This window comes from Wyeomyia smithii, chromosome 2 (genome assembly GCF_029784165.1).
Source record: "Wyeomyia smithii strain HCP4-BCI-WySm-NY-G18 chromosome 2, ASM2978416v1, whole genome shotgun sequence".
Lineage (NCBI taxonomy): Eukaryota > Metazoa > Arthropoda > Insecta > Diptera > Culicidae > Wyeomyia > Wyeomyia smithii.
The window spans coordinates 206,417,781-206,434,032 of record NC_073695.1 but is presented as its reverse complement, the minus strand read 5'-3'; positions in this window follow the sequence as shown (position 1 = coordinate 206,434,032).

Genomic DNA, 16,252 nt, shown 5'->3' with positions numbered 1-16,252 from the left:
AAAATATATAATTTCAGTATTTTGTGTTCCCCGATTCCGAGTACGTACAATAATATATAAATACCAATTTACATACGGGGTGATTGGTTCTTTATTGGGATTATTTCATGGGCTGATACAGGGCCACATTTGAAAAAAAAAAATCCTCTATGCATACAATCAAACGTTGATCTACTCGGAGCTATTCAACTTTTAAGTTCCCTTTATACTCTATCATAAAGTGCCTCTAACTCTAAGTGTATACCACTTTGAACGATTTTATTGGTTTCATTTTGAAGGTGAGATAATTTTCTACCAGATACAGGTCGGACTCGATTATCCGGAAACTCGATTATCCGGAATTTTTGACTCGATTATCCAGAATTTTATTTTTTGTTGTTCGTATTCAATTTTTATTTATAAAATTTAACCTGTACCATCCCTTTCGGCTTATTTGTTACCATTTATGTCACTTCCGGCATGTTTGAGACATGTTCGAATAAAGCGAAAATAATCAATGTCCAATTTTTTTTTTCGTTTCTCAAGATTCTACCGCTTTTCGCCAAATAAAATAACAAAAGGAAATACTTATTTTATGTTTGATAATCGCAAATTTGAAAATTTTTGCTGTGATTCGATTATCCGGAAAACTCGATTGTCCGGAATAAATTTTTTTCACAATCACGAACGTTATCGGCAAAAAGTAGAGTACCGGGATGCGACGAGTCACAGGTTGAGTGAAATAGGAACGACCCTACATGGCTATAGACCATTTCACGAGACGTTTCAGAACTCAATTAATGGATAAAATTTTAATAGAAAACATGGAACAGTAAATATCGTGTAACTTATCCTACCATGTTTGTAAATGGTCTATAGCCGTGTAGCGTCGTTCCTGTTTCACTCTACCTGTCAGTGTATGCACGGGAAATGTCACTTATCTTTATAAGCAAACGCATAAAGAATGTATGATAGAGATAGAAAAAAAACCGATATTGCGACCCACACACGCGAAATTTTCTTGCACTTTCAGTGTAGTATAAGATAGGGCGTCAAATATTTTTTATTGGGTATGAGCTCGAATATCAACATATAACAAAATCGAAACAACAATTTGTACTTATCTTACAGAGTCCATTGAAATTGTTGCATATTCGAGGGCCTTCACATTCTGCAGCGAGTACTCACACTAAACACACTAGTTTCAACAAAAAAAATGTTGAAACAAAAAATATTTGGAATGTACACTTTTACTAAGTAGAGAATTTACATGTGCTGGCAAAAGCCGTGCTGCTAGAGCCCTCCCTGTATAAACGATTCAAAAATAAGTTTGATAGCTTCGTATTCGCAAGATTACAGAGTTTGATTTGACAAGCGAGTAGTCGTGGGTTCGAATCATAGGGAAAACGAAGCTATTCGATGTCCATGGACTTAAGCATGGGTTAATTCTCAGGCTCTCTCCACCAAATTTTCTTTTACGTTGAAATCTACAAAACTTCGACAAATACTTCTTGACGAAAATAAATCTCTCTTACAATAAAACTGATCAGAGGGACATTCAATCGATAGAAAGAACAGAAAGATAGGGTAAAAAATCATACACACAAGCTTGAATTATAATAATCATGTTACTTACTCTCAATAGTGATAAAGCTAATAATAGAAGTGCGGAGTACATCAAACACCCGAGCGATATCACAAAGGTCAATGTTTCTGGTCGCAATGATGATAAAGAAAAAAAGAAGACGAAATTTGTCCTTTTTCAAACGCAACGGATATCCTTCGTTTAATCGATTGGAAAATTATCCATGCATCCGTACAAATGCAAAGAAACGTAATTTGATTATTTAAACTACTATAATAATGAAAATTGTCAAGTCTTGTTGAAAGGCAGATTTCGACCTCTGATTGGTCGTTTAGCGCTTGCTTTCCCTAACACGGTAGACAGAATTATATACTAAGTAAAACGGGAATGAACTCTTTGGGCTACATAAGAGCCTGCTTTTGCTCAAATCCATCAGTTTACTAGTGGATGGCCACTAGAACGGTTCTAATTAAGCAGTAGCGGCAGTGGTGGTACCAGTAGCAATAGGGGTTGCAGTCTCAGCGGTAGGCGCATCAGCACTGCTTCTTCTTTTAATAAAGCTGTACGGTGATGGCAGCATCAGCGCCAGGTGCATTGATCACCGATTCCTCTAGCGAAAAACTTTACCGTAGTTTGACAACACACAAATGTTTTTGGAGTGCCGGTAATCAAAGTCTGTCAGCCGTCATGTTCACAGTGTAGAAACAGCTTTTCACTATTTTATCAAAAGAGTGCCTTATTCCACCGTCGGGAATAGAACAGAGATGCGATCAGCATTATATCCGATATTAAATCAAACAAAAAATTGTTCTTTTGAGGACAAATTAAATGCCTAATTAAAAGAGTTAATATTATCTCGCTCATGCATTACACTTTATTCATAATTTAACAGCAGCGGCGGATTTTCCCAGTCGGTTTTCGGCTTGAATCATCTTAATTATCGAATGATAAGATGGGCTGTTCCTCCGGAGAAACTCTACCTGCCGTTTAAATTTTAGTTTCAACACAATTTTCTATTGTGTCGTCAAAAGGCCTTATTCTCACCGTCAGGGCACAGAGCAGCTTAGAGATGCAATCAGCGAATAGTATTCAGTATTTCTCTATCTTTTTCTCGCTCTCTCTTTCTTTCAACCGCATTTATCTCTCATAAGAAACTGAAAGTAAAAGACATCTGTGCATAATCTTCATACTCTGTGTAGTGCGTCCTAGCTGCGGTAAAATAATGAAATTTTTTTAATAGCTCTTTATTAACAGTTTTCAATAATTTTAGAGGAAACTCAAATGCTTATACAAGTCCGGCTCTTGCTCACCTGATACATTACGCTTTTGTGTAATATAAATATTACTTTTTACTTTTAAAGTCAGTCCAAACAAAGTATTCATGTTATCCCACTTCTCGTTGTCGCAGCAAGTTTTATAATGTTTTGAAATTGTTATGGATTTCACCATACAGCCTAGGCCTTCAAAAAGAGCAACGTTCTCGCGTATACTTTATAAAGCCAAAATCCTTAAGTCTTGCGAAAAATCTACATTTTTAAATAATGCATTTGAAATAGAATTAAATTGACATCTTTCATCAGCGGTTACATGAATTTCAATGAAATATTTTAGCATTTGATCCTCATAGATTTTATCAACTTTTTTGTTGATTTCTTGAAAAAATCACACGTATGATTCAAGCAACTTTTACATGGTAACAAAGCATTTAGCGCGTTCCTGTATAATTCTGAACTATTATTTCTTGAGAGCAAGTTTATAACTTTGCTCAAATTCGCAGGAAATTTTCGATGCTAATTCATAATCAACAATCATTACATATGTTCTTTTTTCTGGTATTCAAACTTGGTTTATGGTAACGATATTAAAAGTATTGCAATGAATTGACGAATATATTTGCTCTTCTAGGATGAAATCTGCATCTTTGTTATCTTTACTGTTTTTGCACGTTCCATTATGTCAAAAACTCTTGAGTTGTGTCTATCCTAGACAGCATTAAAAAATTGGTTAGGGGTCGAAAAAAAATTCGTACTTCAGTGATGACATTCACAAAATTTGCGAAAACCACGTCGAGGTTTGTTTCAATGATCGTATTTGGTTCACCTTCTGGAAAGCTATATTGAAAATTTAATTTTAAACGATTTATAGTTTACTTGCGTAATAAGTTTATATGCAGTAATAGTTAGTATAACGAAGGTTTCTGCACTGCTAGGTGGATTATTTCAGGTTTTTTTCTATAGTTATACCTAAACAATCTCAATGAAACTTTCTGAACAGCATCCGGAGAAGTTGCTTGATGTTTTTGCTGAATGTTCGATAGTTTGTTTTGTTTAATAGTAGAGAAATTTTGCATATAAAAATTGTTCTGATTATGGTACATTTTCAGACTCATAATATCTCATTGCTTTGTTTATCTGACTGAAAAAAACTAGCTCCAACCGCCCATCACGCATGTTTGCTCTTCGAATGCTATTGAGTTTATCCTAGCAGTGTACACCGCGGCGTACTTCTGTGTTTTCTAGCTAGAGTGATTCACCACTTTTGTTCCGTTCAGTTGTGGTGTAAACAGCAAGTGTGTTAGTTTTTCTGTGAGTGTCAGAAACACAACACAAAACAGAAAGTAAAGTGTAGGGCAATAAATTGCAACACGCTGCTGGATAAGAAGTGGACAGTGAATATTCACACTGCTCTGCCCACATATTGAGGAGAATACCAAGTCTGATTGCGATATGATTTTTAGTTGTAGTTGGATAACTTTGGAACGTGTTTCTGATTTATCCTAGACTGGCAACAGTCACACGCAGAGTTGCCAATGTTCCAGTTTAAACTGGATTCCTCCAGTTTTTTTCAAGTGATCCAGTCAAACAGTTTATTCCCAAAATCTTCCAGTTTTTTCAGATATTTCCAGTTTTATCGAGTTTTTTGTTCGCTGAGCTCCGTTTGATTTTCGGAAATATTTTTAAAACGTAAATCTTGTAGATTGATAAATTATTTTAACAATTCTTAAAAGCATTTCCAGTATTCTATCTTCTCGCACGAAGCACAGTCAAATTAAAGACTGAATGACATGGTTGAGATAAAACCAAACAAATAGATTTAAAAAAAATTCTATTTATTTTCTGTTGCGGAGCAGTTAAAAAATTGTTAGAAGAATTAGATACCAAAAGATAGCGAAGTCAGAAATAATTAAAAGTTCAACTTCACTGATGTAACGAAAGAAAATGCTGCTCTATTTTTTGATTTTGAGATAGATTGATTGCGTATTTTGAATTTTGCTGCTGTTAGAGGAAATTTTTCAGTACAAAATTTTAACAAAATGTAAGCCCGAAACAAAACACTTCTGATTAAAATGAGTAATTTTTTGCGAAGAGTTATCTCTTTAGTTGCTGTATAAAAAACTGCCATTGAACCATAACAGAAAAGCACTCTCACAATCACTTTTTTGCTTTTTTTTTCATTTTTTTTGAAATCCAGTTTTTTTTCCAGTTTTTTCTTCCGCCTTTTTCCAGTTAAATCGAAAATTGTATTGGCAACTCTGGTCACACGAGTATTAATTGCTCAGGTGTTGAACAGCCGTTCTCCAATCTCCCCGAAAGCCAGTAGCTCGTGTTTCTTGATAGCGCACAATCAATGGGTTCGGGGCTAACTCCGGAGTCTACGACCTCTCTCTGATTCTCGACAAGTTGTGTCAAAGGGCGGGGGATGAGTGCGAGAAAATCAACGTAGATTTTCTTTAAACCACTGACTTTATTTTTTGAAAAAAATACTATTGACTAAAATACACTAAAACATCGCAAAAACCATTGCAGCAAGCACTGTTAAATCCTCTGCATCTGTGGCATTCTTCAGTCTTCTGAAAGCTCTGCTAACACATAAACAACTGCTTGCACTTCCAAACACACAATCAGTGTTACTGATTTATCGCTTCATTACACTCGAATACGTTGTCTGCAACCAGAAGTACCGTGGAATGGAGTGAAATTGATCACTTGAAAATTCCTGATAAGAAATACTAATCAAAAGATATTGCTCTTACCACACTAGGCAATGTTAACGTGTCCCTAAACGCAACTTTTGTATGATTCACATACCGCTGTAAGCGATATTTTTCAGCACAGAAATCATCATTTACCTTTAGCATGTCGAAAAAAAGCACATTGCCAAAAGAATGTATGGATTTCAATGGTGATCAATTTCACCCCAATTTATCTCATAGTACCTTATAGAATAATCGAATTTATTTCATGAAGTAGACGATAGAAATTTCACCAATAGTCAGAGAGGCTTACTGGAGCACATGCCAGTACTTGTTTCAAAATTATACTATTCCGGGAAAAATGTACATGAAGCTAGGTAATTGGAAATTGAAAAAATTGATCATTTTCACCCCGTTCCATGGTACTCAGCATGAATTCATAAAAGAAACGAACGTGTTGATTGTCCCGTGCCATGGTGAGTGACTACTCAAAAAAAAAAAAAAAAAAAAACAAAGCTTTTTGATGATTTTTTTAAAAGGACATTTGAGATGTAAGGTATAAAATAATATATTATTGGATAAAGCAACTCTTATAAAATAATAGAAAACTCTTGGAGAAGAGAAAATTTTATTGCTACTTTTTTTACTAAATGGCGGCTGTGCAGCGATTGCCGTAAACCGCTTTTTTTTAAAGTTCTTCCGTGGCGAGCAGTAGAAGTCGCGTCCAACTCCACCTATAACCAAAACAATTTTTTTTCATTATCCAGATAATTATCGCTAGTGAAGTACACATGATTATATTTTTAGAAATTTTTTTCGTAAAATAGCAACGGTTTGGAAAAAAAATTGCTTTTCGACAAAAAAATCGACTTTAATTGTTTATAACGTTTGTTGTTGTTAATCAATCGTTAAAATCGTGTGTACTTCACTAGATAATCTAATGAAGAAGCTACAGTTAAAATTTCAAGTCAATCGGATGTAAAGTTTTTCAGTTCTACTGCTCGCCGGTTATGAAAACATCGTTTTGAGAAAAACGCGTTTGAAGTTTCAAAATGCTATAAATCTTAAGAATCGCAATAATAAAGCACCTGATCATTTTTTTACCTTCAGTCAGCTATCCCTGCGCCGTAAAGTTGTCCTTTCTGGCCTTTATTTTCCTCTTCTATTTGTTATCTGATGTAAGGCTGCACCTACCCTCTTTCGCGATATCAGACATGCGATGTTCAGCGACTTTGACGCGGTTGGCGTCCGACCCCACGCAAAACTCATATTATTATATTTAAGTACTTTTGAATGTAACTTTCAGTTGAAAAGTATAGAAAAACTCAAACAAAGAACGTACACAACGAGAACGGCTGATCGACTGTGAGTAAACACGTGGTGTAGAAACGCTGTAACGGTCGAAACTTGATGCAGCGACCTCTATACTTCTTATTTGAAACACGATATTGATCATAGGTAACTTCTACTAGTTTACGAAGCCTCGAAATTAAAAAAAAAAACGAGCATCGCCAAAATAAACGAAAATTGTTATTTTGAAGCATACAAGTTGTTCCGTAAAAATTGATTTAAATGAATTTTGAGTTTAAATCAGTACTTGGGCGATGTAGATTTTGATTCTAGGATAGGTTTAGCATGATTTAGCCAATCAAAAAAATGACAAGAAATATAAAATTTTTGGTGGATATTACCCCTTAACAGAGAATTCGCTCACCTACCCTATGCGGCGACGTGTGTTCGGGCAAAAACGTCATATCAAGAAGACTGGTATCTCTGGATCAATCCCATACAAATGACAAGCATCAAAACAAACAGCGCATTCCATCTATCAAAAGTGGAAGCTTGTAATGAAAGTAGCGGCAATTATATCGCTACGAAGACATTGTATGCGTATATGCTGGTCCTGTCGCCAGCACACACACTACCATGCGTCAGTTCCACTTTTACTCAAAAGACTGCACTGCCAAAACTGTCGCTCGATTTAAGGCAGAACTCCCGTCTTCTTGATATGCTGTTTTTGGTTTGGGTCTTGTACGCATCTATTCTTACCAAAACTAACGATGTTTTCCCGATTTGCTTTGTAAACGATATTGGTCTTTCCCGACGCTTTGTTAGATTCATTCGCTTCGTTTCGCTGTAAGTCGAATTGCTGGTGAGAAACTTTTTTCGGGTGGCCGAATGTGGTAACTCAGTGAGTTTTAATAGCAGGAGAAGAAGTAAAGAATAGAATACACCCAAATAGTGCATTGAGCACTGTTATTCGCACTTGATGATGCGATAGTCTGCAGCTATAGTACCAAGTCACTAGTGAGCAGCGACAATGAAAAAATCATGAATTATTTTGATAATTGGCAACTTTGCACACAATCCGGTTTTGAAAACCAAAGCCATTTTTGTAACGTGTCTTTCAGTAGTAAAAATTACAAGGTACTCGTTTGTTGTCGAAGTTCGAGTACAGTGATTTGTGAACATCATGAAAAAATTACAGATATACAGTGAAGCACACCTGAACTTGCGCAGCAGCATCCCGTTGAATTATTGAATATTTGTTGTTGAAGTTACGACAAGAAGAACGGAGTCCTGTTGTCCATTTTTTTGGTCGGTCGACCACTGCCTTCCTTGTGAATTGTAATTGAGGTTTGCACGATATAAAACACAGTTGTTCTTAGTGCTAAACAATGCCCTTGCACAATGATTCTTGTTTTAACGCCATTTTGAACAGAATTGAATTGAAGATTATCATTTGCATATGACATGAGATGATTTTCGCTCTGTTGTTATATCGGCAGCATTTTCTACCATAATCAGAACTTTTTGAACTATACTAATTAATCAATAATAGCTAGCACATAGACGGGTATTCCAACATTAGAGCTATTTTCTTCGCACTGCAGACGTTGAACCGGGAATAAGAGCCTGGCACTAGATCAGCGGTTTCAACCAGGGGGGAATTCCCCCCTAGGGGGGAATTTGACCGTTGCAGCGGGGGAATTGCGAGTGGAAAAATTTCACATGTAATGCGAAATTTTTCCATTGCCGGTGGTGCGACATTTTTTTTCAGTGTCCAATGAATTAGCTCGCAAAAAACCCATGCAGCAGTTTTATGCGCATTCTTTCATGGTGCCGATAGGGGGGAAAAGCTTGTGTAAATTATCAAAAGGGGGTGCATGAACTGAAGAAGGTTGAAAACCACTGCACTAGATGAATGGGATTTTGCCTGATCTTTCTTTGCCGCGACCAGACCTAACCGTCCGTATGGTACTGTCATAGGACAGTATCACCTTTTGTACCAGGCTTTGAAGAAAACCTCTTAGAGAAGAAGGGGCCTCGTAGACGACAAAATGGCAAAGATTAAACACAACATTTGTTTGCCGTTTTCATTAGCTGTATTGGCCGTCATAAAAAAAATAAACACAAGAGTACAGATGAAGTTTTGGAATGCTAAGAAGCGTGGTGTTGCCAGAATTGTTGCGAATTACTCTCTGTATATGACGCGGGAAGATTTTGACTTGTGCGCACTGAAACCTATGCGTGTTGGTACTGGAGTATCTTGCGGCTGTAAGTACTTCATGCAGAAATGTTTTAATTGACGGGAAACGGTACATTTTGAATATGCTTGACCGCTGATGCTCTAGATATAACGATATATCACTATCATTCGGATTAGTTTTATTCAGCACTGTAATTTTTTTATATATTCCTAACTGTGAATCTTCTACCAGTCCCGACATTAAAGATAGAGGTCTCTACAAAACTCTACTAAATAAAAATCGAAATATTCAGTCCAGCCCGCATATGCGAAATATTGTAAATAACAATCCCTATAGTTTTAATAATGCCAGTGATGCTTGTATAAATTTCATCTTGAAAACAATTTCAAGGTTTTTCAATTATTATATTTTCGATTATCTTCTCTACAGAAATTGAATTTAGGTTTCGAATTTTCAATCATTTTCGTTTCAGCTCTTTTTGTTTGAAGATTTAGGAAATATTTTTTAATTCATATGAATTTGTCCTTTCGGAACATTGGGGAGCGTGTTATTTTATGGTAACAAGCATAGCAAAGCATAGCCCTAGCACATAAACAGCATTTGTATTGCAATCGTATCCTAATCCAGCATATTGATAAGGGTACAAATTTTCTCTTCAACATTTATTTGCGTTCCCCACATTTCAGTTCGCTTAGTTGTCCAGCCCCCGGAATGAGTTAAAGCTTTTGACAGAGGAATAACACCGCATTGCAGATTAATTCAGTCCTACTCTTTTGGTTGTTGTCGAGCTCGAGGAGAGTACGTATACTTATCTGGCAGAACGCAATGCGTCATCCGGGTTGCATTTACGCCATGCAAGCTGAGGATGCAAGTAACTTTCAATTTTACATGTCGAGCTACGACTTTTGCTCCGGCTGTGCTGTAACTCATACGTCATAGCAGTTAGGGAGGAAGTGTGAACGCTTTGTTTTCGAACGAGTTGATTTCCGGGTTTTTACAGTTCAAAATCTTTGGTATAACAAGTGGTTTTACATCTTTGTCAACGGCGTAGGAGTGCGGTTTTTCCACAGCAGGGTGCTACTATATAGAAAAAAATATTAGTTGACTTAAATTTGTATGACATCTAATTTAAAAGAACTTTGTGCCCAGATGTGAAAAACAAATTTTGAAGTTACTTTTTTGAAAATTTATTTTCCTAATCACATTCATATTTTATCGGTGACTGAATCAATATAATTTTATATAATAGATCAAACCGTTAATTATACACAATTTATGAAAAAGGCTCCTATCATCGTGGTTTTTATTAAACAACTGCACCCTTGTTAGTTTCGGATTACATGCATTACATGTATTGATTTTATTAAGACAAGAGCAAACATCCATAAAGTGTCGGCTCGTTCCGTGCAGACGCTCGTACGGATCCTTCCTGATCGATTGTTTACTTTCCATCTTTTTCATATGTTTATACAAATTTAGTCACTTGTGACAACCGCTTACTATCGCCCTCATTTGGTTGTTGAAACAAATCAGCTTTAGTTTTTCCGGTCCCTTTCGACCCTTTTTATCGTCGGTCGTGTGCAGTACAATCTCTCCCCCGGGTGATTCCGGGTGTAAAAAATGAACCTAAATAATGCTGGTGCGGTGTGGCAGTGACGTACTTAGAGGGAAGCATCCAGCCAGCGAACGGTCCACTGCTATCTCAATTACCACCCGGACGCACGTGAAAGTATCAGCCAGACCCTCCTAAATTCCGCGCAGAAAATCCTCTATTTTCAGTTGGACTGAATTCTCATCACTTAAAGCATAGTCATGGTAGGTGTAGTCTTTTTTTTGCTGCGGCGGGTAATCCATTTTCGGAGCACACACACTTGCCATTACCGTTTGCCAGCAAACACCGTACTTACGGGAACCTGTCGTCCGTCTGCCGGTCCGTCCTGGTTGTGCCCTGTAATCGGCTCCCGAAAAGTTGAGTATGACCCGGCCATCGCGTCATCATCATTACCGTTACAGGGAATTATTCGGGAAATTGATATCCTCTTAGCGAATGGTGTACGCTGGGCCATTTCAAATTCAACTGTAGGAATATTTACCCTCGTAAATAGAAAAGCAGATATCTCGGTACCATATTTAAGCACACACACACATAAAACTAACATAAAGCTTTCGGTCTGCAATGAAACAAGAAGTGCCTCTCTCAATCAATGTAATAAATTTATCGGACTTTGTTAGGATCGTTCTTGTTTCTTTACATTTTCTTCCGGTTAGGATTATTTTTACGCTTCACTTGACAGTACTGATGGGTCACTTGCCTTAGATTAGATTGCGGCACGGATAGATCTCCGACAGATTTGGTATTGGCATAAACTGTAGCTTTGCTCTGTTTGAAATTTTATAATTGCTACTGAGTAACTCAAAGCTGCAGTGCACTAAATCATGGGAGACAAGTAAATATTTAGTAGTTCATAAATATTTTCTATTGGGATGTTTATTTCTATCGTAAATTTAAAAAAAAAATTAAAATAAAACTCGAACAAAATTGTATAGAAAATATTGGAAACAGTAACAGTTTACTCCTATTTCGTTATTATAGCAACTTTTAAGCGACTTCTACTGAAGGTGAAAAATCTCTTCCAGCATAAATTTCAAACAACATAATGCTAATATAATTTGAGAACCGCAGAATGGATTACACGAAAAGCGGATAATAAATGCAAATAGTGTTCACAAATATAGAAGGCAAAAAAAAAACTGACTGATGAACAAAGGGTCGATTGCCCCAGTCCGAAGACTTATGAGCGAAATCATTTCAAATCGCCTGGAAATACGCGAAAATTTAATCGACCATTTTTGATTTGAATGAAACTTTGCACACGTATTTGGCTTAGCAAACTGAGCATTTTTCACAGGTGGAGAGATTTTTTACACCCATGAGTTACATTCTAAAAGGGCGTATGCCTTTTGGGATAGGTTTTATTCGAAGCATTGTGGCCCAGAAACCGTTGGTTGTATAGAAAAACTGTCTGAGAATGAGTTGTAGGGAATTGAAAATGCACCATAAAAAAAAACACTGTACAAAAAAAATTTTTTTGACAAAAAAAAAAAATAAACATTAAATTACAATTTAAAAAAATGAGTTGATTTTCTTTTTATTTTTTTTTTAAGAAACTTGACGTTAATACGCAATTTCTAAAAAAAAGTCCAGGATGGAGAAATGAAAAATATTTTTTTTATGAAAATTCAAATTCAAACATTTTTCAAAATATTTGTATTCTGATGATTTTAAAAGATGCAGGGAGTCATTTTGAATCAAAATGCTCTTGGTAGTAAACATTCTAAAGGCATTGGTTTTCGAGTTATTTCTAATTTAAGCTTGAAAAATTATATTTATTTAGGAAAGTACACGTTTTTCTTAATTTGTCCATGATTCTCCAGCAAAAACCATACGTTCATTGGAATGCTTGTTCAAAAATATACAACTCATTCTTTGACAACAAAACACAAGAAAAGAGTTAAATGTTCTAAGTGATATAAATATATATAAGAATCAAATATTTATTTTCGAGTTTTATTATCTTAGGAACATATTTTTTTATGACATAGATACTTTACAGAACTAGTTTCACCTTATATTTTATATACATCATAAGTAAATGATTCGTCATCTTTTGAAAACAGCTTCGTTTGTATCTTATTTTCTGAAATCGGAACAAAAGAGTAATACTTTTGTGTGGTAGCTATTATTATAGATTTTTTGAAAATATTGCTCCATTCTGTTACTCCCTGTTCATATTCTTCATATGATACCCAACTAAATGACATTTTTGATGAATTTCTATTACAATCATACAGTTCTTTTGCGCTTGTAATGGGATGTTCATGTTCTTTAGCTAAACTTGCATTTCCTGCCATTCGTTTTTATATGCCACCAATGGCATCGCATGGGCTTTTACCATGAGAAGTCGCAAAAAAATGCACTCTGCATCGACGTTATATTTTGTTTTGAACTTGCAAAGACTTGCAAAGTTTTTTCTATTTTTATATTGTGAGGCAGCTCCATCAGACATTAATATCGCTTTTTTCAACTCTATTGTTGTTTTCAAAAAACTCATTAATTAAACTTATTTAAAAAAAAAAAAAAAAAAATTCAACTTTTTTTTTTAAATTGAAATTTAATATTTATTTTTCATTTTTGTTGGTCAAAAAAATTTTTTTTTGTACAGTGTATATTTTTTTATGGTGCATTTTTAATTTCCTACAACTCATTCTCAGACAGTTTTTCTATACAACCAACGGTTTCTGGGCCACAATGCTTCGAATAAAACCTATGCCAAAAGGCATACGCCCTTTTAGAATATAACTCACGGGTGTGAAAAATCTCTCCATCTGTGAAAAATGCTCAGTTTGCTAAGCCAAATACGTGTGCAAAGTTTCATTTAAATCAAAAATGGTCTATATTCGACCATAGGTCATTTCGCGCGATCTTGCTCTTATTGATTGGTCCGAAAATGTTGAAGCTATCATCAGCCCTGTTAGCGATGTTTTTCATTCGTCCATCTTCAAGATTGATTAAACACACACAGAAACGCAATAATTTCTGTTCCGGAACGAAGCGGAACCGGGATGCCGGAAAGAGACCGAGCGTGAGCACCCCCGGGAAGGAGGTACAGTACAGACCGAACCCGAGGGATAAACTCCGGCTCGGCTCGAGCTATGGACGGCTTACGCAATTATGATAACAAAGAGGGTATCGTTTGTCGCAATCATCGAAGCGTAATTAAGTGATTGTAATGTTTCGTTCCGTTAGAATCTGTTTTTTTTTTATTGTTCCATCTCGCTCTCTCGCTCTCCATTGGTCGGTGGGCGATTTTTTTGCCCCTGGAGTGAGGGAACCTAAAACAGTGAAGTAAATTTTTTATCAGCCATCCATCCATCCATCGGGCCACGCTGCTGGTACCGCTGCTCGTCGCATGTAGGTTCAGCATACACACGCACAGCTGGATACGCGCCGTTGCGACGCACAAGGATATGACGGTATCATAACATCTGTCGATATTGCATTTTTTGCGTGATTTTTCGCAGATTATTTTTTCTTATATATTGCTCACGACGTCGTCGTAATGCTCTTTGTTTCAAGCGTAACGCAACATTTGGGGTAGGGCAATTAGGTAAGATGTGATGCCGGTTCTCAAATTATAACGGTTGTTGGATTTTTGCAACATGTTTTGCTTAACATTACCCATCTGTCGCCGAACATGGCGTACGTTTATGAGTCAGGACAGGTGGAACTTTGAACACTTTCTTCTATTTTTTTTTTCTTCCAAGCGTTATACGGCCTTCTTCAAAGTATCTTCAATCCGATCGAATGTTTCACTGCTAATTACCGTTAAGTCTGAAATCTCGCAATTAATGACTAGAAGCCTTCTGCATTCATAGAAAAATACCATACGCGTCGCTTGAGTTGGGTAATTTACGTTTTCCTTGCTCGTTCTTTATTATTCAACTCAAGAGCTAAGGGATTTTTTGAGCGAATTGCTCACTCAACGACTTATTCGATGGGATTACTCCACAGAATTTTATTTCCTATTTGAATGAAAAGAAGTAGTTGAAAGCACTATTCGTATGGTAAGCGGCAACTAAAGTTTTAAGGATAAGGAAAATTGGGAGAGAATAAATAGTAAAATATAAATTTCAGCCTTTCGTAGGTTTGAAAATGTTCTCCGATTAAACTTTTTCTTACTCAATCATTTACAGTGCTTTTTCGATTTTATCACGGTAAACAATAAACCACCGTGAATTTGGCGAAATAAAAAAAATTGCTACTTTTTGTTGGATATAATTTAAATCAATGATATTTTGAGGAAAATAATGCTTTTTTATAGTTCAATTGAATATAAGTATAAGATTCAAACGAATGAACACAAAAAATAAGTTCATAATATTTTTCTGCATAGCATTTTCGCGAGCTTTTTGAAAGCAATTATACACGTAATATTGATTTGATTTTATTCTGCCCTTTCAATCATAGTTAAGAGAGACTAATGCTTGTTTATGTGGAACTATGGAACAACTAGATTTTTATTATTTTCGATTGATGTTCTATGAACAAGAAACTGCTCGGCAATTTGAGCCTTGAATAGAGCTTCTTTCTCAACTGCTAGAATAATACGTAATTTTTGTTTCAAAGTCAATGGAATATGCTTTTTACGATTCATTTTTCGCAAAGTTATGACTTTAAGAGAATGTTTATAATAGACTTGGTGAGCAGCTAAATTGAGTACATAGAACTACACATGCAATAAGGCATATATGAGAATATGTTTTCAATGTGCTTTCTACAACTAAAACTACAATATTGTTGATTTAAAATTCTTTAAAGAAGCGTGATAAAATCGAAACAGAAAGCGTGAAAAACCAGAGTGTGAATTTGGCAAGTGGTGATAAAAATTAATGTTGATAAAATCGAGAAAGTACTGTACTAAAAAGATCGAGGTGCACGATAAAAAAATTCCATCCTTAAACGTAAAGTGACAGCTTACGCTAAATTGACAGCCAGATTACCAGCTAAATTGACAGCTAAATTGACAGTTCAATAGACAGCTAAATTGAGAGCTAAATTAACAGCTGAATTAACAGCTAAATTCACAGCTGAATTGACAGATAAATTGGCAGCTGAATTGACAGCTAAATTGACAGCCGAATTGAGAGCTAAATTGACAGCTGAATGAACTGCTAAATTGAGAGCTAAATTAACAGCAAAATAATAGTTAAATGAACAGCAAAATTAACAGCTAAATCGACAGCTAAATTGACAGCTAAATTGATAGCTAAATTGACAGCTAAATAAACAGCTAAATTGACAGCTAAATTGACAGTTAAATTGAAATCTAAATTGACAGCTGAATTGAGAGCTAAATTGACAGCTGAATGAACTGCTAAATTGACAGCTAAATAGAGAGCTAAATTAACAGCAAAATTTATAGTTAAATTAACAGCAAAATTAACAGCTAAATTGACAGCCAAATTAACAGCTATATTGACATAAATTGATAGTTAAATTGACAGCTAAATCGACAGCTAAATTTACAGCTAAATTGACAGCTAAATTGACAGCTAAATTGACAGCTAAATTGACAGCTAAATTGACAGCTAAATTGACAGCTAAATTGACAGCTAAATAGAGAGCTGAATTGACAGCTAAATAGAGAGCTAAATTGACAGCTA